The sequence below is a fragment of the Micropterus salmoides genome, unplaced genomic scaffold (assembly GCF_014851395.1).
Source record: "Micropterus salmoides isolate LMB-PRFRI ecotype aquatic unplaced genomic scaffold, ASM1485139v1 Ms_hic_scaffold_2, whole genome shotgun sequence".
Classification (NCBI taxonomy): domain Eukaryota; kingdom Metazoa; phylum Chordata; class Actinopteri; order Centrarchiformes; family Centrarchidae; genus Micropterus; species Micropterus salmoides.
Window position 1 is genome coordinate 18319366 of NW_024041150.1, and position 18549 is coordinate 18337914.

Consider the following 18549-nt stretch of genomic DNA (forward strand, 5'->3'; position numbering starts at 1 on the left):
GGGGGTCAACGTTGCTGATGCTACGGGGGCCCCTCCATTTTCACCCCTGCTCTTGTTAAAAGCTTGAGATAGGTCAAAAGTAAGAGGCAGGCATGTGAGACATGGAAAACAGCGATGTTTCATACTTGTGTTCAACCGCAGGGACAACTTACTGGCATTTTGAAAAGATATGTTATGTAGAAGCCACACAGATAGCCAACTGCTTCAGCTGTACACCCACAAGGGGAATGGGAGAGTGTAATAAAGATGCACTTCCTTAGCTATTTAGAAATCAAAATGGCCTTCGGACATGATGAATGAACCTTACAAGTGTTTACATAGCTTTAGCAAGAGTTGACACTAGGTTCTCTCAAGAGCTGGGATATGTCTTCATGGTGCTGTTGATGCCTCAGGGAAAACCTAGTTAATTTTGAATGAATTGGTGTAATTTTAGAAAAATATTTATTAACAAATTAAGATGCAAATGTATTATAGTGGGAGCATTGAAAATAGTCAGGTCAGTTTTATTTTTTAGTCAAACAATTTACAAAATAAGGTAGTAGGCCTACTCGATGTGGGCATGATGATGCTAATGTAATATAGGAGAACCACCCTGCCCAGTGGAAGCAACTTAGGGTTCAGTGGTTTAGTTTTGATCAAGGACACTTACACATGTGGAGGCGGGGACCAAACCTTGCTAATAATTGGACCTCCTAAAAAAACACTCCATGCACTTACATTGCACTTGATACCAATCTTAAGGTAGATCCATTATTAGAAATAGAATGTTATCGCTTGTTCTTTAGTACTTTTATTTGATTATAGCATCTATCAAAGCATTCTGATGAAATGCATTATTGTTTGTTGAGAAATGGAACATTCCCAATCCCAATTGGTGTTGGTCTGGTGTAGTCCACCAACAGATGGCGCCATAATAAAAAATGAATCAATCATCTACAGTTGAAGGTATTGTTTCATCAGTCCTGTGGTCTATGGTTTCATCACTTTACAGCTGCTTGACAGAGGTTTGTTTTTTTCTTATTGGTCAAAAGTTCAGTCTCCCTCCGGTGAGAACATAATATTCACATGAACAAACTTTGAGTATGAAATAGGCAGATAATGGAAGTACCCTTAGTCATTCCAAGGCTAACATTTATTATCGGCCTCAGGGGAGAACTTTATTGTGTTCACAGAAAAAACAGCAACGTATTGTTCATTGACACAAGTAACTGCAAATCCTGTAAAATTGAATCCTGTGCATTCAGTTTTTGCATCACTCCAGGTAACACCCAGTGTTTGACATAACTATTTTCAAACATGTAGCTAATGTTACCTGACTTGGTGAACGGTGCCGACTACTTTTTGTGTTGCTTGCTAATTTGGTGGGAAACCATAATACACCCATTGCAGTATGAATGAATACCATTGACAGGCTGGGCTAGCCTGACCAGAATGGTTTGGCTAACCGTCAACTCACTTTCCAGGAGGAATTTGCAACTGTGAATAAAGGTTTCCCTTGTGCCAAAATGTGAACAACTGTATGATTTTGAATAAATGCATGTAACTTTAATTAATTTAAGTGGGATCACTCAAAAAAAACCACAACCCTACAAAAGACTTTTGAAGGCTAAATATCACACAATAGCTTTGCTCTGTCACTGTTGTCTATTGTCTTTTTCTGCAGCAGATAGTTAATCTGCCTGAAGCAGACTGTCTGCAGCAGCCCATATTAATGGTATTGATCATTGTCAACTTTTGCGCTTCCTGTAGGGTGGGGTTTCTTGGCTTTTTTCTTTCCAGTAAAGGTTTCTTTTTTCATTAGTCCCGTTGTCTGTTCTTTTCCCCAATAACCTGTCTCCTTTATTGCACAAAGTCCTTAGAAAGTGACAACTTGGGAAACTGAATCAAAGTTTCAATAAAGCCTGGACTGCTGTGGGCTTTGACAAGTGAGGTGGCTGGAGTGGAAAAGTACAGAATGAGACTGAAGGAGGACATATCAGTTCCAGAAAGATAAATAGTTCATGAAGCTGTTGACTTCACCATTTTATTACTTTTGTCTCTGAATTTTCTGCCTGCCTGCAGCTCTTTCTGCCCACAAATTATTCATCGTGCTCCCTGCAGGCCCCAGCTGTCAATCCCAGGATTAGGAGTTGGTAGGGAAGATGGGAGTTGTAAGTTTGTCATGAGCTCAGGTGTATACTTGCCAGGGTCTTGATAAAATTATAATATATCATGGTACCATATAATCATCTCAGTTTTACTTGGAAGAAGACAAAGCTGCAGCAGTGAAGACTGAAGTTAGACAAGACCGCTTCTTACTTCCTTTAATGTTTTCCACTTTAGTTCTTTGACCTTTCATCTCCCCTCTGTTTTGAAGCTGACTCAGGAGGGTTCGAGAAGACTACAGCCCTTCTAATGGCCTGAAGTCTCTCATGACGCCTGCGGGAAGTCCAGTCTGAAGGTAAATAATAATTATGGCTACATACAGGAACATTATAAACTCCATGTGTTGATGGAGAGCTTGGTAAATGTTTCATTTTCTATATTTCATGTAATGGTTGTTGGCTGTTTCAGTCAGTTATTAATTGAGAGCGTTTTTCATGATTTGAATAATACGCACATTGCAAATATGTACGTACAAGTAAATCTCTTGATGTATTGACAAGGAATGAATATTTTATTATTGTATGCACACAAGGTTAACTCAGTGTCTTCCCTACACTTGATCACATCTGGATTCCATGGATTTTTCTTTTAGATTTGGTGTGCAGCTAATCTTTAAAATTAAAAAGCACCATATAATTATCCTGTATCGTTCTCCTCCAGAATGTCTAATTAGATAGGTGGGTAGGTTTATTGTTACAATATAACAAGTTATAGAGTGGAATTGAGTTTCTGCTCCCTTCTGAACTCCCTTCTGCTGCATAGCAGACAATATTAATGCAGAATCAATTATAAAAATGGTAAAGAAGAAGAAATAAACTATCATCACTGGAGCAGTCCTGAGGATGAATTAGAGTTTAAAAGTCTGATAGCTTGGGGGGAAAAAGCTGCTCTGCAGTCTGGTGGTGCGGCAGCAGAAACTTCTACAGTATATCTCTTCCCAGACGGCAGCAGGGTGAACAGGCTGTGGCTGGGTGGGTACTGTCCTCTAGTATCCTTTGGGCTCTGTGTAGGCACATCACTTCACCGATATCACTGATGCTAAGGAGAAATGTACCAATGATCTGAGCAGTTTTAATCACCTGCTGCAGAGCCCTCCGGTCCTGGGCTGTGCACATCCCATGCCAGTTTGTGATGTTTCCAGTCAGGATGCTATCTGTTGCTCCTCTGTAAAAGCTGACAAGAACTTGGCACGGGAATTTGGCCTTCTTAAGCTTCCTCAAGAAATACAGTCGTTTCTGAGCTTTCTTCACCAGCATGGAGATGTGAGATGAAGCTGTCAGATTCTCTGTGATACTGATCCCCAGGAACCTGAAACTCATCTGCTCCACCTCAGCTCCACTGATGTAGACAGGAGCGTGTGTCTTTATCTCCTTCTTCCTAAAATCAATGATCAGCTCCTTAGTTTTGCTGACGTTGAGCAGTAGGTTGTTTTCTGAGCACCACTCTACAAGATTATGAATTTCCTCCTGATATGAAGTCTGTTTGAAACCTGGCTGATGATGGTGGTGTCATCCGCAAACTTCACAACAGAGTACCAATAAGTAATTATGTAATTGTGTGATTACCGCTGGGAGGAAGAAATTGTGTGAGTTTAGATTTTCGTATTTCTCAGCACAATTACATCAACCCTGAAGTCCAGACTACTGTCAAAAGTAATGACAAAAGAAAAAAACGAGAATGGTGAAGCTAGATTATTCTGAAAATGTGAACCAGATGTAATTGTGAAAATTGGTGTCCGTTGTTATATCACTCCATTTCAAAGATCTATTGAAACATATACAGTACTATATTCCTGTGTATCTGCTTACACTGTAAACCACAGAAAAACTAAACTTGAATGCAGAAGGCTTTAGTGGATGAAGAAATGCCAGACATAAGTAATCTGGTAAAGCCATCAATTTGTTAATGGACACCATGTCAGCAAAAAGAATTGATGGTCAAGGTCTCCCGACCACCGACAGTGCTACATTATCTACATTGCAGATGAACATTAAACTGGAATACCACTCAGTTCAAGCCATATGTTATTCTTGTGTTCTATACAGTCCAATCAATGTTTGTGAACATGAACAACTCTCATCCTAAGCCAAAAACACAGACTTCAAGGCCTCACCTGCTGTGTCTGCCAAACTGTCTCAGAAGTGCTACATAAACAGTGAATAAAAGTTGCATTTTTGTGAACCTATGTTAAAATATTTACAAGCAAATGAGTGTTTTATTCTATATTGCTGAACTAGAATGTATGCCCTTATTCTTTGAATATTGTCCCTACTTTCTAAACCAATTCTTTGCATTTTCTTCCTAATTGATTCTCAAATGTACTGTACATGACTTCAGAGATTAAATAGAAAGTCTTTCCTGTTCTAACATTGTTAATTAAGTAATACAAACTAAATGTTTCTGTTGCATAGGAACAACATATGTGTTGAATCTTGTCACTCAATTGAAATTCCTGCATCAGAGATTCATTTCATAGTTCTTGTTTTTTTTTCTGTGCAGCTGCAGGTTCTGAGCCAAGGCAGGGAATTGAATGAAGCATTTACACATACAAGCAACTTGAAAATCAGCTCATTTAATGGTTAGACTCTATAATTTATAAAAGGAAGATTAACACTTTTAACACATTTTAGATTATGTTAGTAAGCATAAAACAATGCTACGGATAGGGTTGACCAGTATTGTTACATTTCTCTGTCAGCTTCAGTTATATAGATGTTTTACTTAGCAACAAAAAATGACACTTTGAGGCAACATGTGGTTTAGTAACCAAATGTGAATATATACATATATATATATATATAGAGAGAGAGAGAGAGAGATCCAAATTAATACGGCAGCATAGTACATTAGGCTAATTTCAACAAAACAACAATCAAACAAAGTTTGAGATTATAAATTGCAACAATCAAAATAAATATTGTAATGTTCTGTTTTTGCCCATATCTACAAAATTTTCCTCATTACACTATACTGCTGTTACAGCAATGTTGTCCATGAGTGTTTATTGTGTAAAAAGTACATGGACACATAATTCTGTTTCTGTTCCAGCTGTGCTAACTGGGTTCCTCTTAATCTCTTAACTAGATGAACAAAATTAGATTTTTTTTGTTTTAGAAATTCAGTGACGGCAAGGACAAATCTGATTACATGAAGTGCATGTCAAAGCAGCCACTAACAGCCAAACCCAGTTAATGTTATTTTTGTTATTTTTTTACTGTTTCCCTGTTGTTTTCCTATACCTTACCTCCACTTACCTTACCTTACTGGTATTTTTCTCTAAGTCTATATTTTGATTGTGCAAACAAATTTTATTGCGGTAAAAAGTAGAAAAATACCAGGTTTGGAGAATATGGAGAGCAGGTTGAGATTGCTGGTTTGCGCTTAGTGAACCTGCATAGTCAATGTCCACTCATCAATGGAATTAATAGAATTAATTACCACTCTCTGCCTGGGAACACACTGCTGACAGTGACCCATACTCCATTCTCTGCAGTGTTTATGTATGCTTGTGTGTGTGTACATGCACCTTCCCCTTGAAAATAACAGCTCCTGAGCGTGGGCAGTGATCCCACACAAACACACACACACACTTACAATCACATACTGGCACATGCACATTTTGCTGTACCTGCCTGTTAGCACTATTCGACAAGACAGCTCCATGTATAATCTGCATAGTGATATAATTTGGATAATATTGGAGGTAGCTCAGGCACCACCTGCTCGTATGTTTGAATTTCTGGTGAGGAATGGGGCCAGGTGGGTTGGGGGTTGGGGGTGGTGGTGGCAGAGGGCTTCATGGAGTTAGAATGCAGCATTCTCCAATAATGCAATATATATCGTTATAAATCAATCGTTATAATCAGGGGATACATCATTGGGTGTAAAATCCTTTCCTGCCATTTCTGGGATGTGCACAGTTGAATGTTGATGTTATCACCAGTGTTGGGCAAGTTCCTCAGAAATTGTAATAAGTTACTTTACACTTATTACTCCTTAAAGTAATATTAATAAAGTAAAATTACTTTACATACTGGGTATTAAAAGTAACTCATTGGGTATCTATATTCATTTAAATGGAGTTTAAATTTTTTTTATCAGTTTACATTTACTCATATAAAACATTGAAAAATAAGGCTGACTGGGTAGATGTGGGCCACATCATCATCATTGGTCTTCAAATGATCCGTCACTGGGTGCTACAGGTCAGCAAAGCGGCAAAATGTCCGTTAGAAAACACGATAGTGGAGCACAAGAACGGCTGAAAGAACCCCGTGACCAAGATCTTCTAAAGAAAATCCCAAAATTGACTGGTATTTCGAGGCTGCCGATTCTTCATCTAGTCGATCAGGTAAAGATCCACAGGCACAGGAGGACTGTCAGCTAACAGCTGACTTTGGTGCGGTTGAAACAACTGCATCTTCAGCTGTAGCCGCAGCTAGCTCTACTTATGGCAAAGACACTTCCCAAGCAGACCACGAACATGCCTCACAACCAATGTCACCTGGACCCAGACAGACAGAGGGTCCTATACTTCAACCCAAAACACCGGTGTGCTGTGTTACCACCACCAACACCCTGGGAATTAGCCGTGTCATCCCAGCTGCCACGAATCCCTCCATGATGCCCTCATCTGTTGCTGCAAAGAGGGAACAAGAGAACAACTTAACAACAATATAAACATAATGACAAAATAAACACCAAAAGAGGTACTTTTCTTTACTGTTTAAAAGGAAGCTGGCAAATGGCAAAACTGTGCCAAGAGAATGGCTGCTTTATTCCCCTTCAAAGGGCACTGTGTTTCATTTTGCATGTACATTATTTGGGGGCAATGATCTCAAGTCTGCACTCACAGCAGGCTACAGCGACTGGAAAAATGAACACGAAGGATCAGAGAGTCACAGAAAGGCTATGGTCACTATAATGGCCAATATAATGCGCTGTGCTGATGCTGGATGTATAAAATCTGAACTAAACAAACAATTTGACAATGAATGTGAATATTGGACTGAGGTTTTGAAGAGGGTGGTTGCCGTGGTGAAGTTCTTAGCAGAGCGAGGACTACCTTTCAGGGGACACAGTGACATTTTTGACCAACCTGATAATGGGTACTTTATGGGTGTGCTGGAAGTTATCAAGTTTGATCCATTTTTGAAAGCGCATATAGAAAAGTATGGCAATGCTGGCAGGGGAAACACCATCATACCTCTCATCAGCAACATGTTTGGAGTTTATTGAACTGATGGGAGAGCGGGTCCTCACAGAGATAATAAGTCAGATTAAAATGGCAAAGTACTTTTCTATCAGTGTCGATTCCACTGCCAGATGTTGCACACACAGACCAGCTCACATTCATAGTGCGATATGTGTCACCTGACGGCAGCATCACGGAGCGTTTTGTGAAGTTTCTGACAATTGAGAGTCAGGAAAGTCAATTTGCCAGTCTGTTCTTGGGCATTGATATCAATAACTGCAGAGGCCATTGTTACGATAACGCAGCCAAAATGTCTGGCATTTACAGTGGCCTGAAAACACGCATTAAACAGATTAACCCTTTGGTGGAGTGGGTACCGTGCGCTGCGCACACACTCAATTTATTGGGGCTGAACAGTGTTAACTGCTGCCTTGTGATGGAGGAATTTTTCAACTTTGTACAGACACCTTTTAATTTTTCCTCAAAATCCACATCCCTTTGGCAGACAAGTAGTGCAGGTTTAGAGCCTAATGACAACCACAGGATAGAGACTTTCAGACACTAGATGGTCAGCACACGTGCAAGCAACAAAAGCAGTGCACCAGAGTTAGCCTACGCCAGAATTCAAGAGTCACAGCAAAAGTTAGATGATGACTCAGACCAAAGTCAAGGGATGAAGCCAGGACGCTCTACGTGAAAATGGAAAAACTAGAGAATATCATTCTGTATAACTTGTGGAACAACGTACTGCAACGTTTTCACAAGACTAGTACTGCTCTACGGGCAGTTAACTGGATTTATATAATGCTGTTAATTTGATCAGCTCATTGAGTCATTATGTGGCCAGCCTGCGTGATGATTTTGACAACTTTGAGAGTGAACCAAAAACATGTCTCTAACTTTGTCCCAACATTACAAAGCGAACACACAGAGGCACAGAAAGGCCTCAGCAAGGTCACTTCTACAACTTATAGGAGGACGGTGTTTCCAAACGTTGATATAGCACTCCGACTATTTATGACTTTGCCTGTAACCAATGCCAGGGGGGAGCGCTCTTTTTCAAAACTGGGACTAGTTAAAAATAGACTGAGATCTACAATGGGCCAAAACAGATTGAATCACCTGTCTTTGATGTCAATTGAAAGTGACATTCTGCGCAAATTGGATTTTACCAGCCTCATTAAGGACTTCTCTGTTAGAAAAACAAGGAAAGAGAACTTCTAAATGTTGTGATTTTGCCTCAGTTAAACATGAGCTGCTGCAGACATTTTTGGCCTAACTGTTGGTTTAGAAAGGTAAAATCTGTTACCAGCTTCCAGGTGCATTTTGAACGCTTTTTTTCTGTGGCATTGCTGTTTATAGTAGGCTAATGTCTGAATGTGTTTGGGCTGTAGACCTGAGTGTTGCACTTGAGGCGTGTAATATAGGCCAACCCTTTTACACATGGCACTAAATAAGTTTTTTTCTGCAGCATGTTTAGTAGGGGGCCACACAAAAGGTAGCCTAGGGGCCCATGACCACCTTGATCCGCCATGGCCGCTGGCCTACTGAGCAGTCGAGCATTCAGTAACGCAGCGTTACTTGGATTAGTCACTGTAATAATATTACTGTTTTGGAAATCGTGTTCAGTTACACTACTAGTTACTGGGAAAAGTAATAATATTACTATAACGCTGGTTATCACACAGAATAGCCACCTTTTTCTCTCTTGTCCTTGGATCCACCATCCACCAGAAGTTGTCATTAACTCTGTGGATCATTCCTGGTGCTTAAGGACAGAAAGGGGAGCTGTATAACTCCATCTAGGACACCTCCATCACAACTACGGCAGCTGGAGTCCTCCCTGCCCTCGCAGATGCAGCCGACGCCTGTCCCCCTAACCAAATGTTGCTGCAGTGGAGTGCTACACCGACAGATAATGACAGAACCCCAGTGAGACATGTGTTATGGAGCCCTTAATGAAAGAGTTGTGCCCCATTGAGCCCTATAATGAATGTTCTGACATTGAAAACCCCAGGGGTGGGGGCGCTTAATTCCTATGAGTAGTTTCAAGTAGCTAACACATTTTGATAAAGAAAATGGTGGCTGAAAGTAGACGGACGAAACCTGTGTTTAGCTGTGACTTCTTTAATTGGCTGCGTGTCATTAGTTTGGTATGCATGTCCCCACCAGAGAGAGGTGTTTGAATGCCTCTGTTCAGGCTCTTTATGCAGCCTTGTCCAGCTTCTCTGATACCTGTTTAGCTTTCATCCTGGCTAATGGAAATGTCAGAAACACTGTAGAAAAGCTGGACTGCCCATTCTTCTCAGAAGCCAAAAGATGTGAAGCAGAGATTTCTGCCAAGCCTTGTCAAATACACATACACACCCCTACACACACAGCCGCAGTGCTATGCGGTATTATAACTGATAAGAGCTTTTGTAGATCTTGGTAATGATGTCCCTGAATACCAAGTGAGCTGCATCTAAAGAGACCCACAGGAATTAATAAAAATGTCTCCCATTTCATGGCCACAGTGGTTTCCTGCTTTCGAGAGATCACAAAAGAGAATCACTGAATGCCATAATTTAATTATATGTTTCAGGGTGTCTCGGCATGTAGGCCTATTTATTGCGCCTTTTGGAAATTTTGCATCCCCATTATGATCTTGCTCTTTGTCTTTCCTGTGTGTCTTGCGCTTTCTCCTTCTCTCAACGGTCATTTCCAATTCTTCCCTTTTACTTTTTTCCTCTGCCTTACTGTCTTGTCTTTTAGTCTTTCACCCCTTCCTTTTTATCCGTGTGTTCCCTTTTATATCTCTTCCTCCCTTCACCACCACTCTGATTCATTTCTCCTCTGCTTCACTCTTTTACATGGGCAGGTGGCAGAGCAGCTGGCCCACTACGTGTCAGAGGCGGTAATCACAGAGGAGACGTTTGATGCGGCCGTACAGTTTGGCACAGTGCAGGGCGACCCCACCCAGAGCGGTGCAGGATGACCTGTTTGCATGCCCCCTTGGCTCGCCTTCAGCACCTACTGGGAAAAGAGCATCAAGGACAACAACACCACCAACATGTCCAAAGCGGCAGCACTTTTTATCAGTTTCACTAAAGCTACCTAATTCCGTCAGATATGCTAAACATTCCCTCTTGAAAGCAGAGTTCATCACAATAAAGGTTACGGTGCAATCCTCTCAGTCAGTCAGTTTGACAGCCAACCATTGATCTGCTTCATGTGGAACGACAAGTGCTTCTACAATATAGACTTGTTCTTTCATGTTGCAGTCAAAAGAGATGCTCTCTGTTATTCACAAAGCCAGAAAGGTAAGTGCTGACGGACTAGTTGAATTGGGAGAAACGCAGGCGTAATCACACAGCGCACTGGTAAGTTGTGATGGTTCAATTCTCATGCTAATTGTCTCAATCAGCGAACAAAACGCCACTGCTTTTCAAAGAAGCCACAAACACTCGTACACCGGCACACAAACACGTGTACACACCCGCGCTGGTAGTAAACAGAAACTGCACACCCACAATTACAACCTCCTCTACCTGACACAGCTCCATGTTTCCCGGATAATCAGACAAAGATTGGATAATCCTGACAGAAATCCTTTTCATTCCCTCAGCCCGCTGCAAAATCTCATTTTGCAATATCATTTTCAGTCAATACACCAACAATCAAAGGCCTTTCAAGGATTTTAAATCCCCAGACTCCCAAATCAGGCCTGTGGGGTAAATTTTTTTTTGCTATCTAGAAACTTCATTCCAAACGTTCCATATCCAATAACAATGACGTCACAATGATTTACCCCCCTGTGACTGCAGAGCATAAATATGTATGTAAATGGAGAACACAGGTAATATTATACTTCCTAGGTATACAGATTCCACTCCCATGTCAGACTGAGTGGTAGCAATCACGCAAAGCACTTATTTGGCTCTGAGCAAGGCTGCACTGCAATCACTTTGTCTTCATCCATTCACTTCAGGCTAAAGTTAAGTGACCATATACAACATACACATAGGCACATATGAATTGAAGCAACATAGAGCGCAAACAAGTATGGGAATAAAATAATTCCCACTGGCCGACAAAAGAACACACTCTCACGCACAGGTTTTCTTCATGTGCTCCTCAGCTGCTGTGCTCACCTTCTGTGCACTGAGTTGGCTCATTATTTCTCTCTTTTCCTCCATCGTTTCCACTTCTTGTCTTGTTTAGCTCCTCTGTTTAATTGCTAATGGAGGGCTGTATGTTGCTGCCACTGGGCATTGGTGTGTTTTGATGATGCCCAGCTATCTTCTTTATGCTGATCCTAACTGTTAGTGAAAACTAATAACAGGAAGCTGTGGTCTCACCAACACACTGGCCTTTAAAGTCCCTCATTATTATTATTATGACCTGGCACACTGTCCCCCTCTGCTTTCATTCATGTAACTGTTCTTCATTTATGACCAATAGTTTGATTCATATTAGTGTATGATGTTATTTTTCACCTTGTGCACCGTCTTCTCAAGTCCCAAGTGGTACATACTGCACATGTGGTTGCACCCTGGAGTAAGGGGGTGTTTTCTTGCCTTTCTCTTGTCCATTGCTGGTGGAGTTGTAAACACTTTCGATTTGTCTCACTGAGGGCTGCATATTGAAATCCATTTGATCTGCGAAGAGTGAGCTGCATATTTAATTCCATGTAACCTAACAGCTGTTTTCCTCATGCCATTCTTGATACTCTCCACTCTTTTATGCAGTTCCTTTTCTTGCACTTTGTAAAAACCTCAGAGAGCAGTGCTCTCTTGAGATTATATATACAGTATGACTTTCCAGTATCCGCCGTATTTTGAGGAACACAACACCTTTTTTCTGCACGATTTGATTTAGCTCATACCAGAGTGTAATCCAGTGAATGCCTCACCTGTGTGATATGTCATGTTTTGTATATTTTTATTTTTGAACAGATAATGTTTGTGTAACATCCCAAAGGAAGGCCCACAGCGCAGCCCTGAGGAGGCCAGCAAGGACAAGAAGCCACTACAGAAGCCTAAGGGTGTGTGTGTGTGTGTGTGTGTGTGTGTGTGTGTGTGTGTGTGTGTGTTTGTGAGGGTGCTTTTGTCTCTCCATTTGTCTCTCTGGGGATGCTGTCTAAAAGGTCACACAGACTTTATCTTTTGATCTGTGATTCTCTGTTCAAAACACCATTGAAGCTCCAGCATCTGCTTCCTGACTCTGACTCTTTAGAGGTTTTTATTTAATGAGCCACTGGGCTCGCCACCTCTCACCTTCACCTTTCCACATTTTTCATCGTTTTGTGTCTTCGGCTCTTTGTTCCTCCATCATCTCTCCCCTTCCATTTCTAAACAATCTCTTCCAATCCATGCTTTTCCTTTCAGTCTGTCCTGTTTCCAACTCCATTTCAACCTTGTCTTAGCTTCCTTTGTCCAACACTTGAATTCTTTACATCTTTCTCTTCTCTTTCCTCCATCACTTCAGAACAAGGAGTTACTAAATGCCCAGAAAATGGCGAGGATGAGGGCTTCCTGCAAGAGATGGCCTTCTGGAGTAGCTGCTCTGCCAGTTTGTTGGGCACATTCCCCAACAGCTGCAAACGTCAAGCAGTCAAGATTATCATGCAGATCCCCAAGTTCTTTAGGTCAGTGGTTCTCAAAGTTGGTTCCAGGGACCCCCAGGCGTTCTTAAAGGTGTTCCAGGGGAATAGTTTCTTTCCACTATAATAAGAAACACAATGACAGATTCTACTATTTTGGTCATGGGTTTTATACACTTTCTGTAGTAAAAGCAAAAATCCAATCAGATGGGTGACCCTGGGACAAAATCTTATCAAATGGAGGTCCGTGGTCTAATTTGTGTCAGTCCTTGATGTGAAAAAAATTAAGAACCACTGCTTTAGGTGATACAGATACAGAACGTCCGCAGTCCCATGAACAGTGTCTTAACACAATTAGTTTGGAGAATACAGTTGCAGTAGTCAGAAAGTGTTTTGTTTGACACATCTTGATTTCTTGAAAATTCTATTCAAAATGTAATTCCCATTGCTATTATAATATCTTATACTCTATAAACAAAGTGGTGTATTTTGTAAGTTGCTGTGAAGAAGTTTGTATTCAAAAAAGGCATCTCCCAAAATTCCTGGTTTTGGAAAAGTTATGCTACATTGTTTGACTTCCACAGTGGTGACTGTTATCTCAGTAACTTGGTAGCTGCTGAATCTTTGCATAGGGCTGTTTTTTTAAAACAACTTTCAACGTGCACGCAGGATGTAAGAGGCCACAGCACATAGCTTAGGCCAGCACCGCATATTGGCTGGTATAAAGCCACCATAGACGCACAGTATGATGAATTATAGGCAAACAGAGAATTTTGAGGCTCTATCCACTGTGCTTTACAGCTCTGAGTTGGCTTAGCCAGCTAAACAATCCATTAAACACTGTAGGGCCAACTCTGCCCAACAGCACCTGCTAGGATATGGAATTTAGGCACTCCATGACGGATGACACTGGCTAATGCTCAAATCACACACAGCTACCTTGCTGTCTACGGGAGAATGAAGCCAGTGTTTTGAGTTTGTTGAACGTATTTAGACAGGAAACTGAAAAGGATGTTGGGTAAAGTCTCACATACAGGAGCCAAATCAGACGGTGGGGCAGAGGCACACTAGCCTACACTCCATCAATGTTTCAGTTTTATGTAAAGGTTGGAGAAGAGCTTGACGTTTGCCATTTATCATATATATATAAATGTTACACATTGTTGACTTATTACCTGCTAATAGATAGGCCAACCGCTTTTAATGCTTTTCTTTGTGTATAGGTTACATGTTATAACCCGGAGCCCTGTGAAGAGCTTGCTCAGCTCAATATAGCCAAGTTGTGCCTACGTTGCAAAACACTTTCACTTATTCATCATCTGGGTTAACACTACCTATTACATTACTAGTCAGAGGTTCAAACAGTTGACCAATTTTCCAGTCATGGAAAACACATGGGAAATGAGCTGGATGCAAACACTCTGCACTGCATTTGGGCTGAGGACCACAGTGATTTTAGAAAACTAAGGTTCAATAGAAGGCTGGAATTTGATAATAGGCAAAATTGCGGGCTTTTATTTGTGTTGAGGCAGTAGTGGTTAAAATATAATTCATAAGAAAAGCACTTGCCAAGTATAGAGCACAAAGGGCTTTCCAAAAGAAACAATATAATTACAATATTAAACCGTGCATTAAAATAAGGCAAGATCAATTTGTCGTCATTTCTACACATCTAATAGATGATTTTATAGATGAGTTATAGTTTTAGACTGCATGTCTTTAAAATCAGAGTTTCGCAGAGAGGAACATATTATTGTATGACGTGATCCCTGTCTGTTATAACAGTTAGGTCATCACTGAAAATGTCCTGGAAAAATCCTGGAAAAGGATCTCTACAAAAGGAGTGGGAACCCTGACTGGTCTCTTCTGCAAGGTACCTGCCTTTCACTTTCTTTGCTTGATTTTCTTTTACTCTGTCTGTCTTTAACTCCCATTACTCTCACACAGATGCCTGTACCCACACGCTGCATAGACACAGCCTTGTCCAACACACCAGCCTTAATATTTCACACCTTTGCTGTAGACCTGTACATGTACTGCTGCACGTTCCTTTACAAAAGCAATCATGTATTCCACAGATAAGTCAGTGGAGCCTCATTAACAGATAACCTTTCACTGTCAGAATGTCCTTTCAGTTGTAGATCAGCTTTCCAGTTGGATTAGGTTTTTGTCTTGTTCTGATAAGGCATCATCATCACTGAAGCCCACTCCCGCTCATCCTGGGTGCTGAGACATCCAAGTTACAATACGGCTGAGAGGATGCACCGAATAAAAGGCCCCGTCACTGTTTTCATTACCCCAACTCTTTTCATTTCAATCGACAGCTCCACAGACTAAGGGAAAAATGTTTAACCTTAAATTATTATGTTCTGAACCCTCATTGTTACAATCATTTGCTACCCTGTTGACTTTTCTTTTCCTCTTAGTCTTTTATGTGTCCCTCTATTTCAACATCTCCTTCCTCTCTGCCTCTCTTCCTGCCCATCTCTCTCTCTCTCTCTTTCTCTTATTCCTTTGATAATACATCAAGGAGAACTGGCTCAAACAAAACATTTGATGTAATTATAAGTGTGAATGTGGATGCAATGATCTGACAGCCGAAGTAATGTTAGGGTAATGCTTCTTTCAGAACGGCTGAGCTGCCTGAAAAACCTTTTGTACTACTAAATGTGTACCTTTAACCCCGCACCTGAGGACAATGCAGAGCACTCCAGTTCTGCCACAACGGATTTTGTAACCAGCAGTGTAAGTTGTCTTGTGGAGTAGAGTTGTAGTAGTGTGATCTTCATAACGTGTATCAGCACTTCCGCCTCACGTCTCACATCTCCTTCATCTGTTTTAATGCTTTCACATTTTCCAGTGCTCTTGAGTGGTGTCACAAAAGGCTCTTCTGTGCCCTCTGAGTTGCTCTGCTGACTTATTTATTATTTCTCATATCTGAGGTGGAGGATGTTATTTTCCAGCCATTTAAAGGCACCCTGTCTGTGCTGAGTAGGCAAGCAGACTGCAGGCTTCACTGCTGACCACTGACCTGGATCCATGCATGTATGTTTGCATACTGGAGTGCACTTGTATAAAAATGTGAATGTAATTGTGCATATGTATGTGTGTCTTGGTGCGCTTGTGTGTATTTTACTAACTTTACCCCCCCCCCCCTCCCGTCAGTGGTGCATGTTGTCACTGACCACAGAGAAACTTAGAAACCTGTGGCTCACTGTGCTTTATGTAGCTCAGATGGCCATGGCCTCTCCTGCAGCGCTGCTCACTCACTATGTTTTCCATCTATTCTCATGGGTGGGAGGCTTTCTCCCCCCTCCAGTTGTATGAAATAATAGAGATGGAAAATGTCTTGTTTGTTTTCTGCAGAAAAAGTATTCCATCATGTAGCAAGGCCCTCTCCTTCTTTTCTGGAGCAGAACCAGATCACTGATGTGGTTTCCATTGTGTCTGATGTTTTTTGGCTAATACTTTCTAATCAGAGTCCATTTGTGTCATGGTAGCATGTGTGGTTGTCTGCCTCCTGTCCTGTTGTGCCTTCTCTGTGTGTGTGTGTGTGTATCTGCAACTGTGTGAGTCTGCATTGTATTCCAAGTTTGTGTGTGTGACTTGCCACTGCCCTCTCTCTCTCTCTCTCTCCTGCAAGGCCTCAGCCATTTTCTTCATTTGTTGCAGCTTTGTGTTTCTTCTCTTTTCCCCCCCGTCTTCTCTTTTCCACTAGGGAACACAATGTCTGGTTTAATATCATTTTCCAATCACTGAAGGCTTCAGGGCAAGGACTTTTGACTGAGCTATTTCGTTCCAGCTAATACCAAATAGAGGGGAGAGAAAATAATAACCCTAGTGGTTGATAATAGCTGCAGTGATCATTCTGCAGTCATTTGCCTCTGGTGCTCTCAGTAGCTGCGGCTGATGTTGTCTTTGTTTCCTTACTCCCTGCTACATGGAGCTACACCACTATTACAAGCTGTCCGACACCCTTCGTCTCCTCCATGTCCATCTGAGATATATTCATAACACCATCTGTTTGTTTTTACAGAGGGAAAAAACACAAAAAGGGCGAGATGTGTAGAATAGTGTTAGAATAAAGGGGAGAACAAAAAGTCCAGTGGATATGTACTTTTAAAGTCAAGACTGGCCTGTTGTAAATTTTGAAGATTTCCAGATTCTGAGGAAACCGATTATACAAGAGCTTAGGGGAAAATCTCTGGAGAGTTAAGATTCAGGGACATATGTTGTCTTCATCTTCACCCTCCTCCCTCTCCTACCCATCCTTTTTTTTCTGAGAGAGAGGGAGGGAGTGAGACTGAGAAGGAAAGGAGGGAGGGAGGAAAAAAATCATTATTAACTCATAAGCTGGTTAATGCTGTAGCACTCTCAACCTTCAGCTCAAATGAGAATTTCCGTCATTTACATATCAATTTAATTTCCTGTGTTTTCCTCTCCTCTCTCCCCCTCCTTCATTAAAAGCAGCATTTGCTTGCCACTGCAATCAGCCTGTACAACACATTTTTTCTGGGCGGTGAGCACTCACACGCACGCACACACCCACACACACACATCCTGCGTGCACGCGTACACACACAAACAGAAAAACACACCTGCACATGTGAAAAACAGTGATTTTTTGACATAAGCAAATGCACACACACCTACATATACTCCTGTCACATGCACATACACAGATGTGAGAGGATGTGCACACACACACAGACATAGAGGCAGTGTGTTGGAGCGCAGGCAGGTATGCAGACAGAGCAGCTCCGTGGCCCGCTGTAGCTCCGTCAGGATTAAACCAGTGATCAGAGAAATGAAAGGGAAGCTGTCATTCCACATAGGCCTCTATACACATCATCCTCAATAATTACACCCTCTCCTTCCTTCGCCTCGCTTCCTCCTCTCTTATAACCTCCTACAGTACCTGTGTGTGTGTGTGTGTGTGTGTGTGTGTGTGTGTGTGTGTGTGTGTGGTTGTCACAGACGGCATGCTTGACTGACACCCAGCACATCAAATAGGGGCTTTTAATGAAATGTGCGCCTGCTTGAATTACACTCACTTTAAACCTTACCCTTTTTTTCTCTGAGGTATAAAGCCACACCTGTGTGTATGTGTGTGTGTGTGTGTGTGTGTGTGGGTGTGAGACTTGTGTATTTATGTGATATGCGTTTAAGTGTATGTGTGTGTGTGCATAGGTGCCCACAAGAGCGTGCACGTGTGAGTGTCCCCTATTGAATCGATACAGATGTGCCCAGCCTCACATCTGGCAGTGAGACTGAACCTGCGGGGGATATATGCAAGTAACGACTTCAGTGTGGGGCTTGAAGCTTATGAATGTGATCAAATATTCAGTTCAAGCAAAGTGTTACACGGCAAGGCCTCAAGTGTAAAGTAAGTTTAAGGTCTGTCAATTTAAGTCAATGCCATATGTGACCTTTGGTGTGAAAGTCAAGAGGTACCAAATCCAAGCTTTCGTATACTGATCCCTTTTCATTTTTTATGACTATTGTTATGGAATTTCCATTTTCACTGGATTTACAGAGAATACACCGAGGCTGAAGGCTGGATTCAACATATGACACATCTCAAATGTGGTACTAAGGAGTGAAATTATCTGTATCACTGTTACAC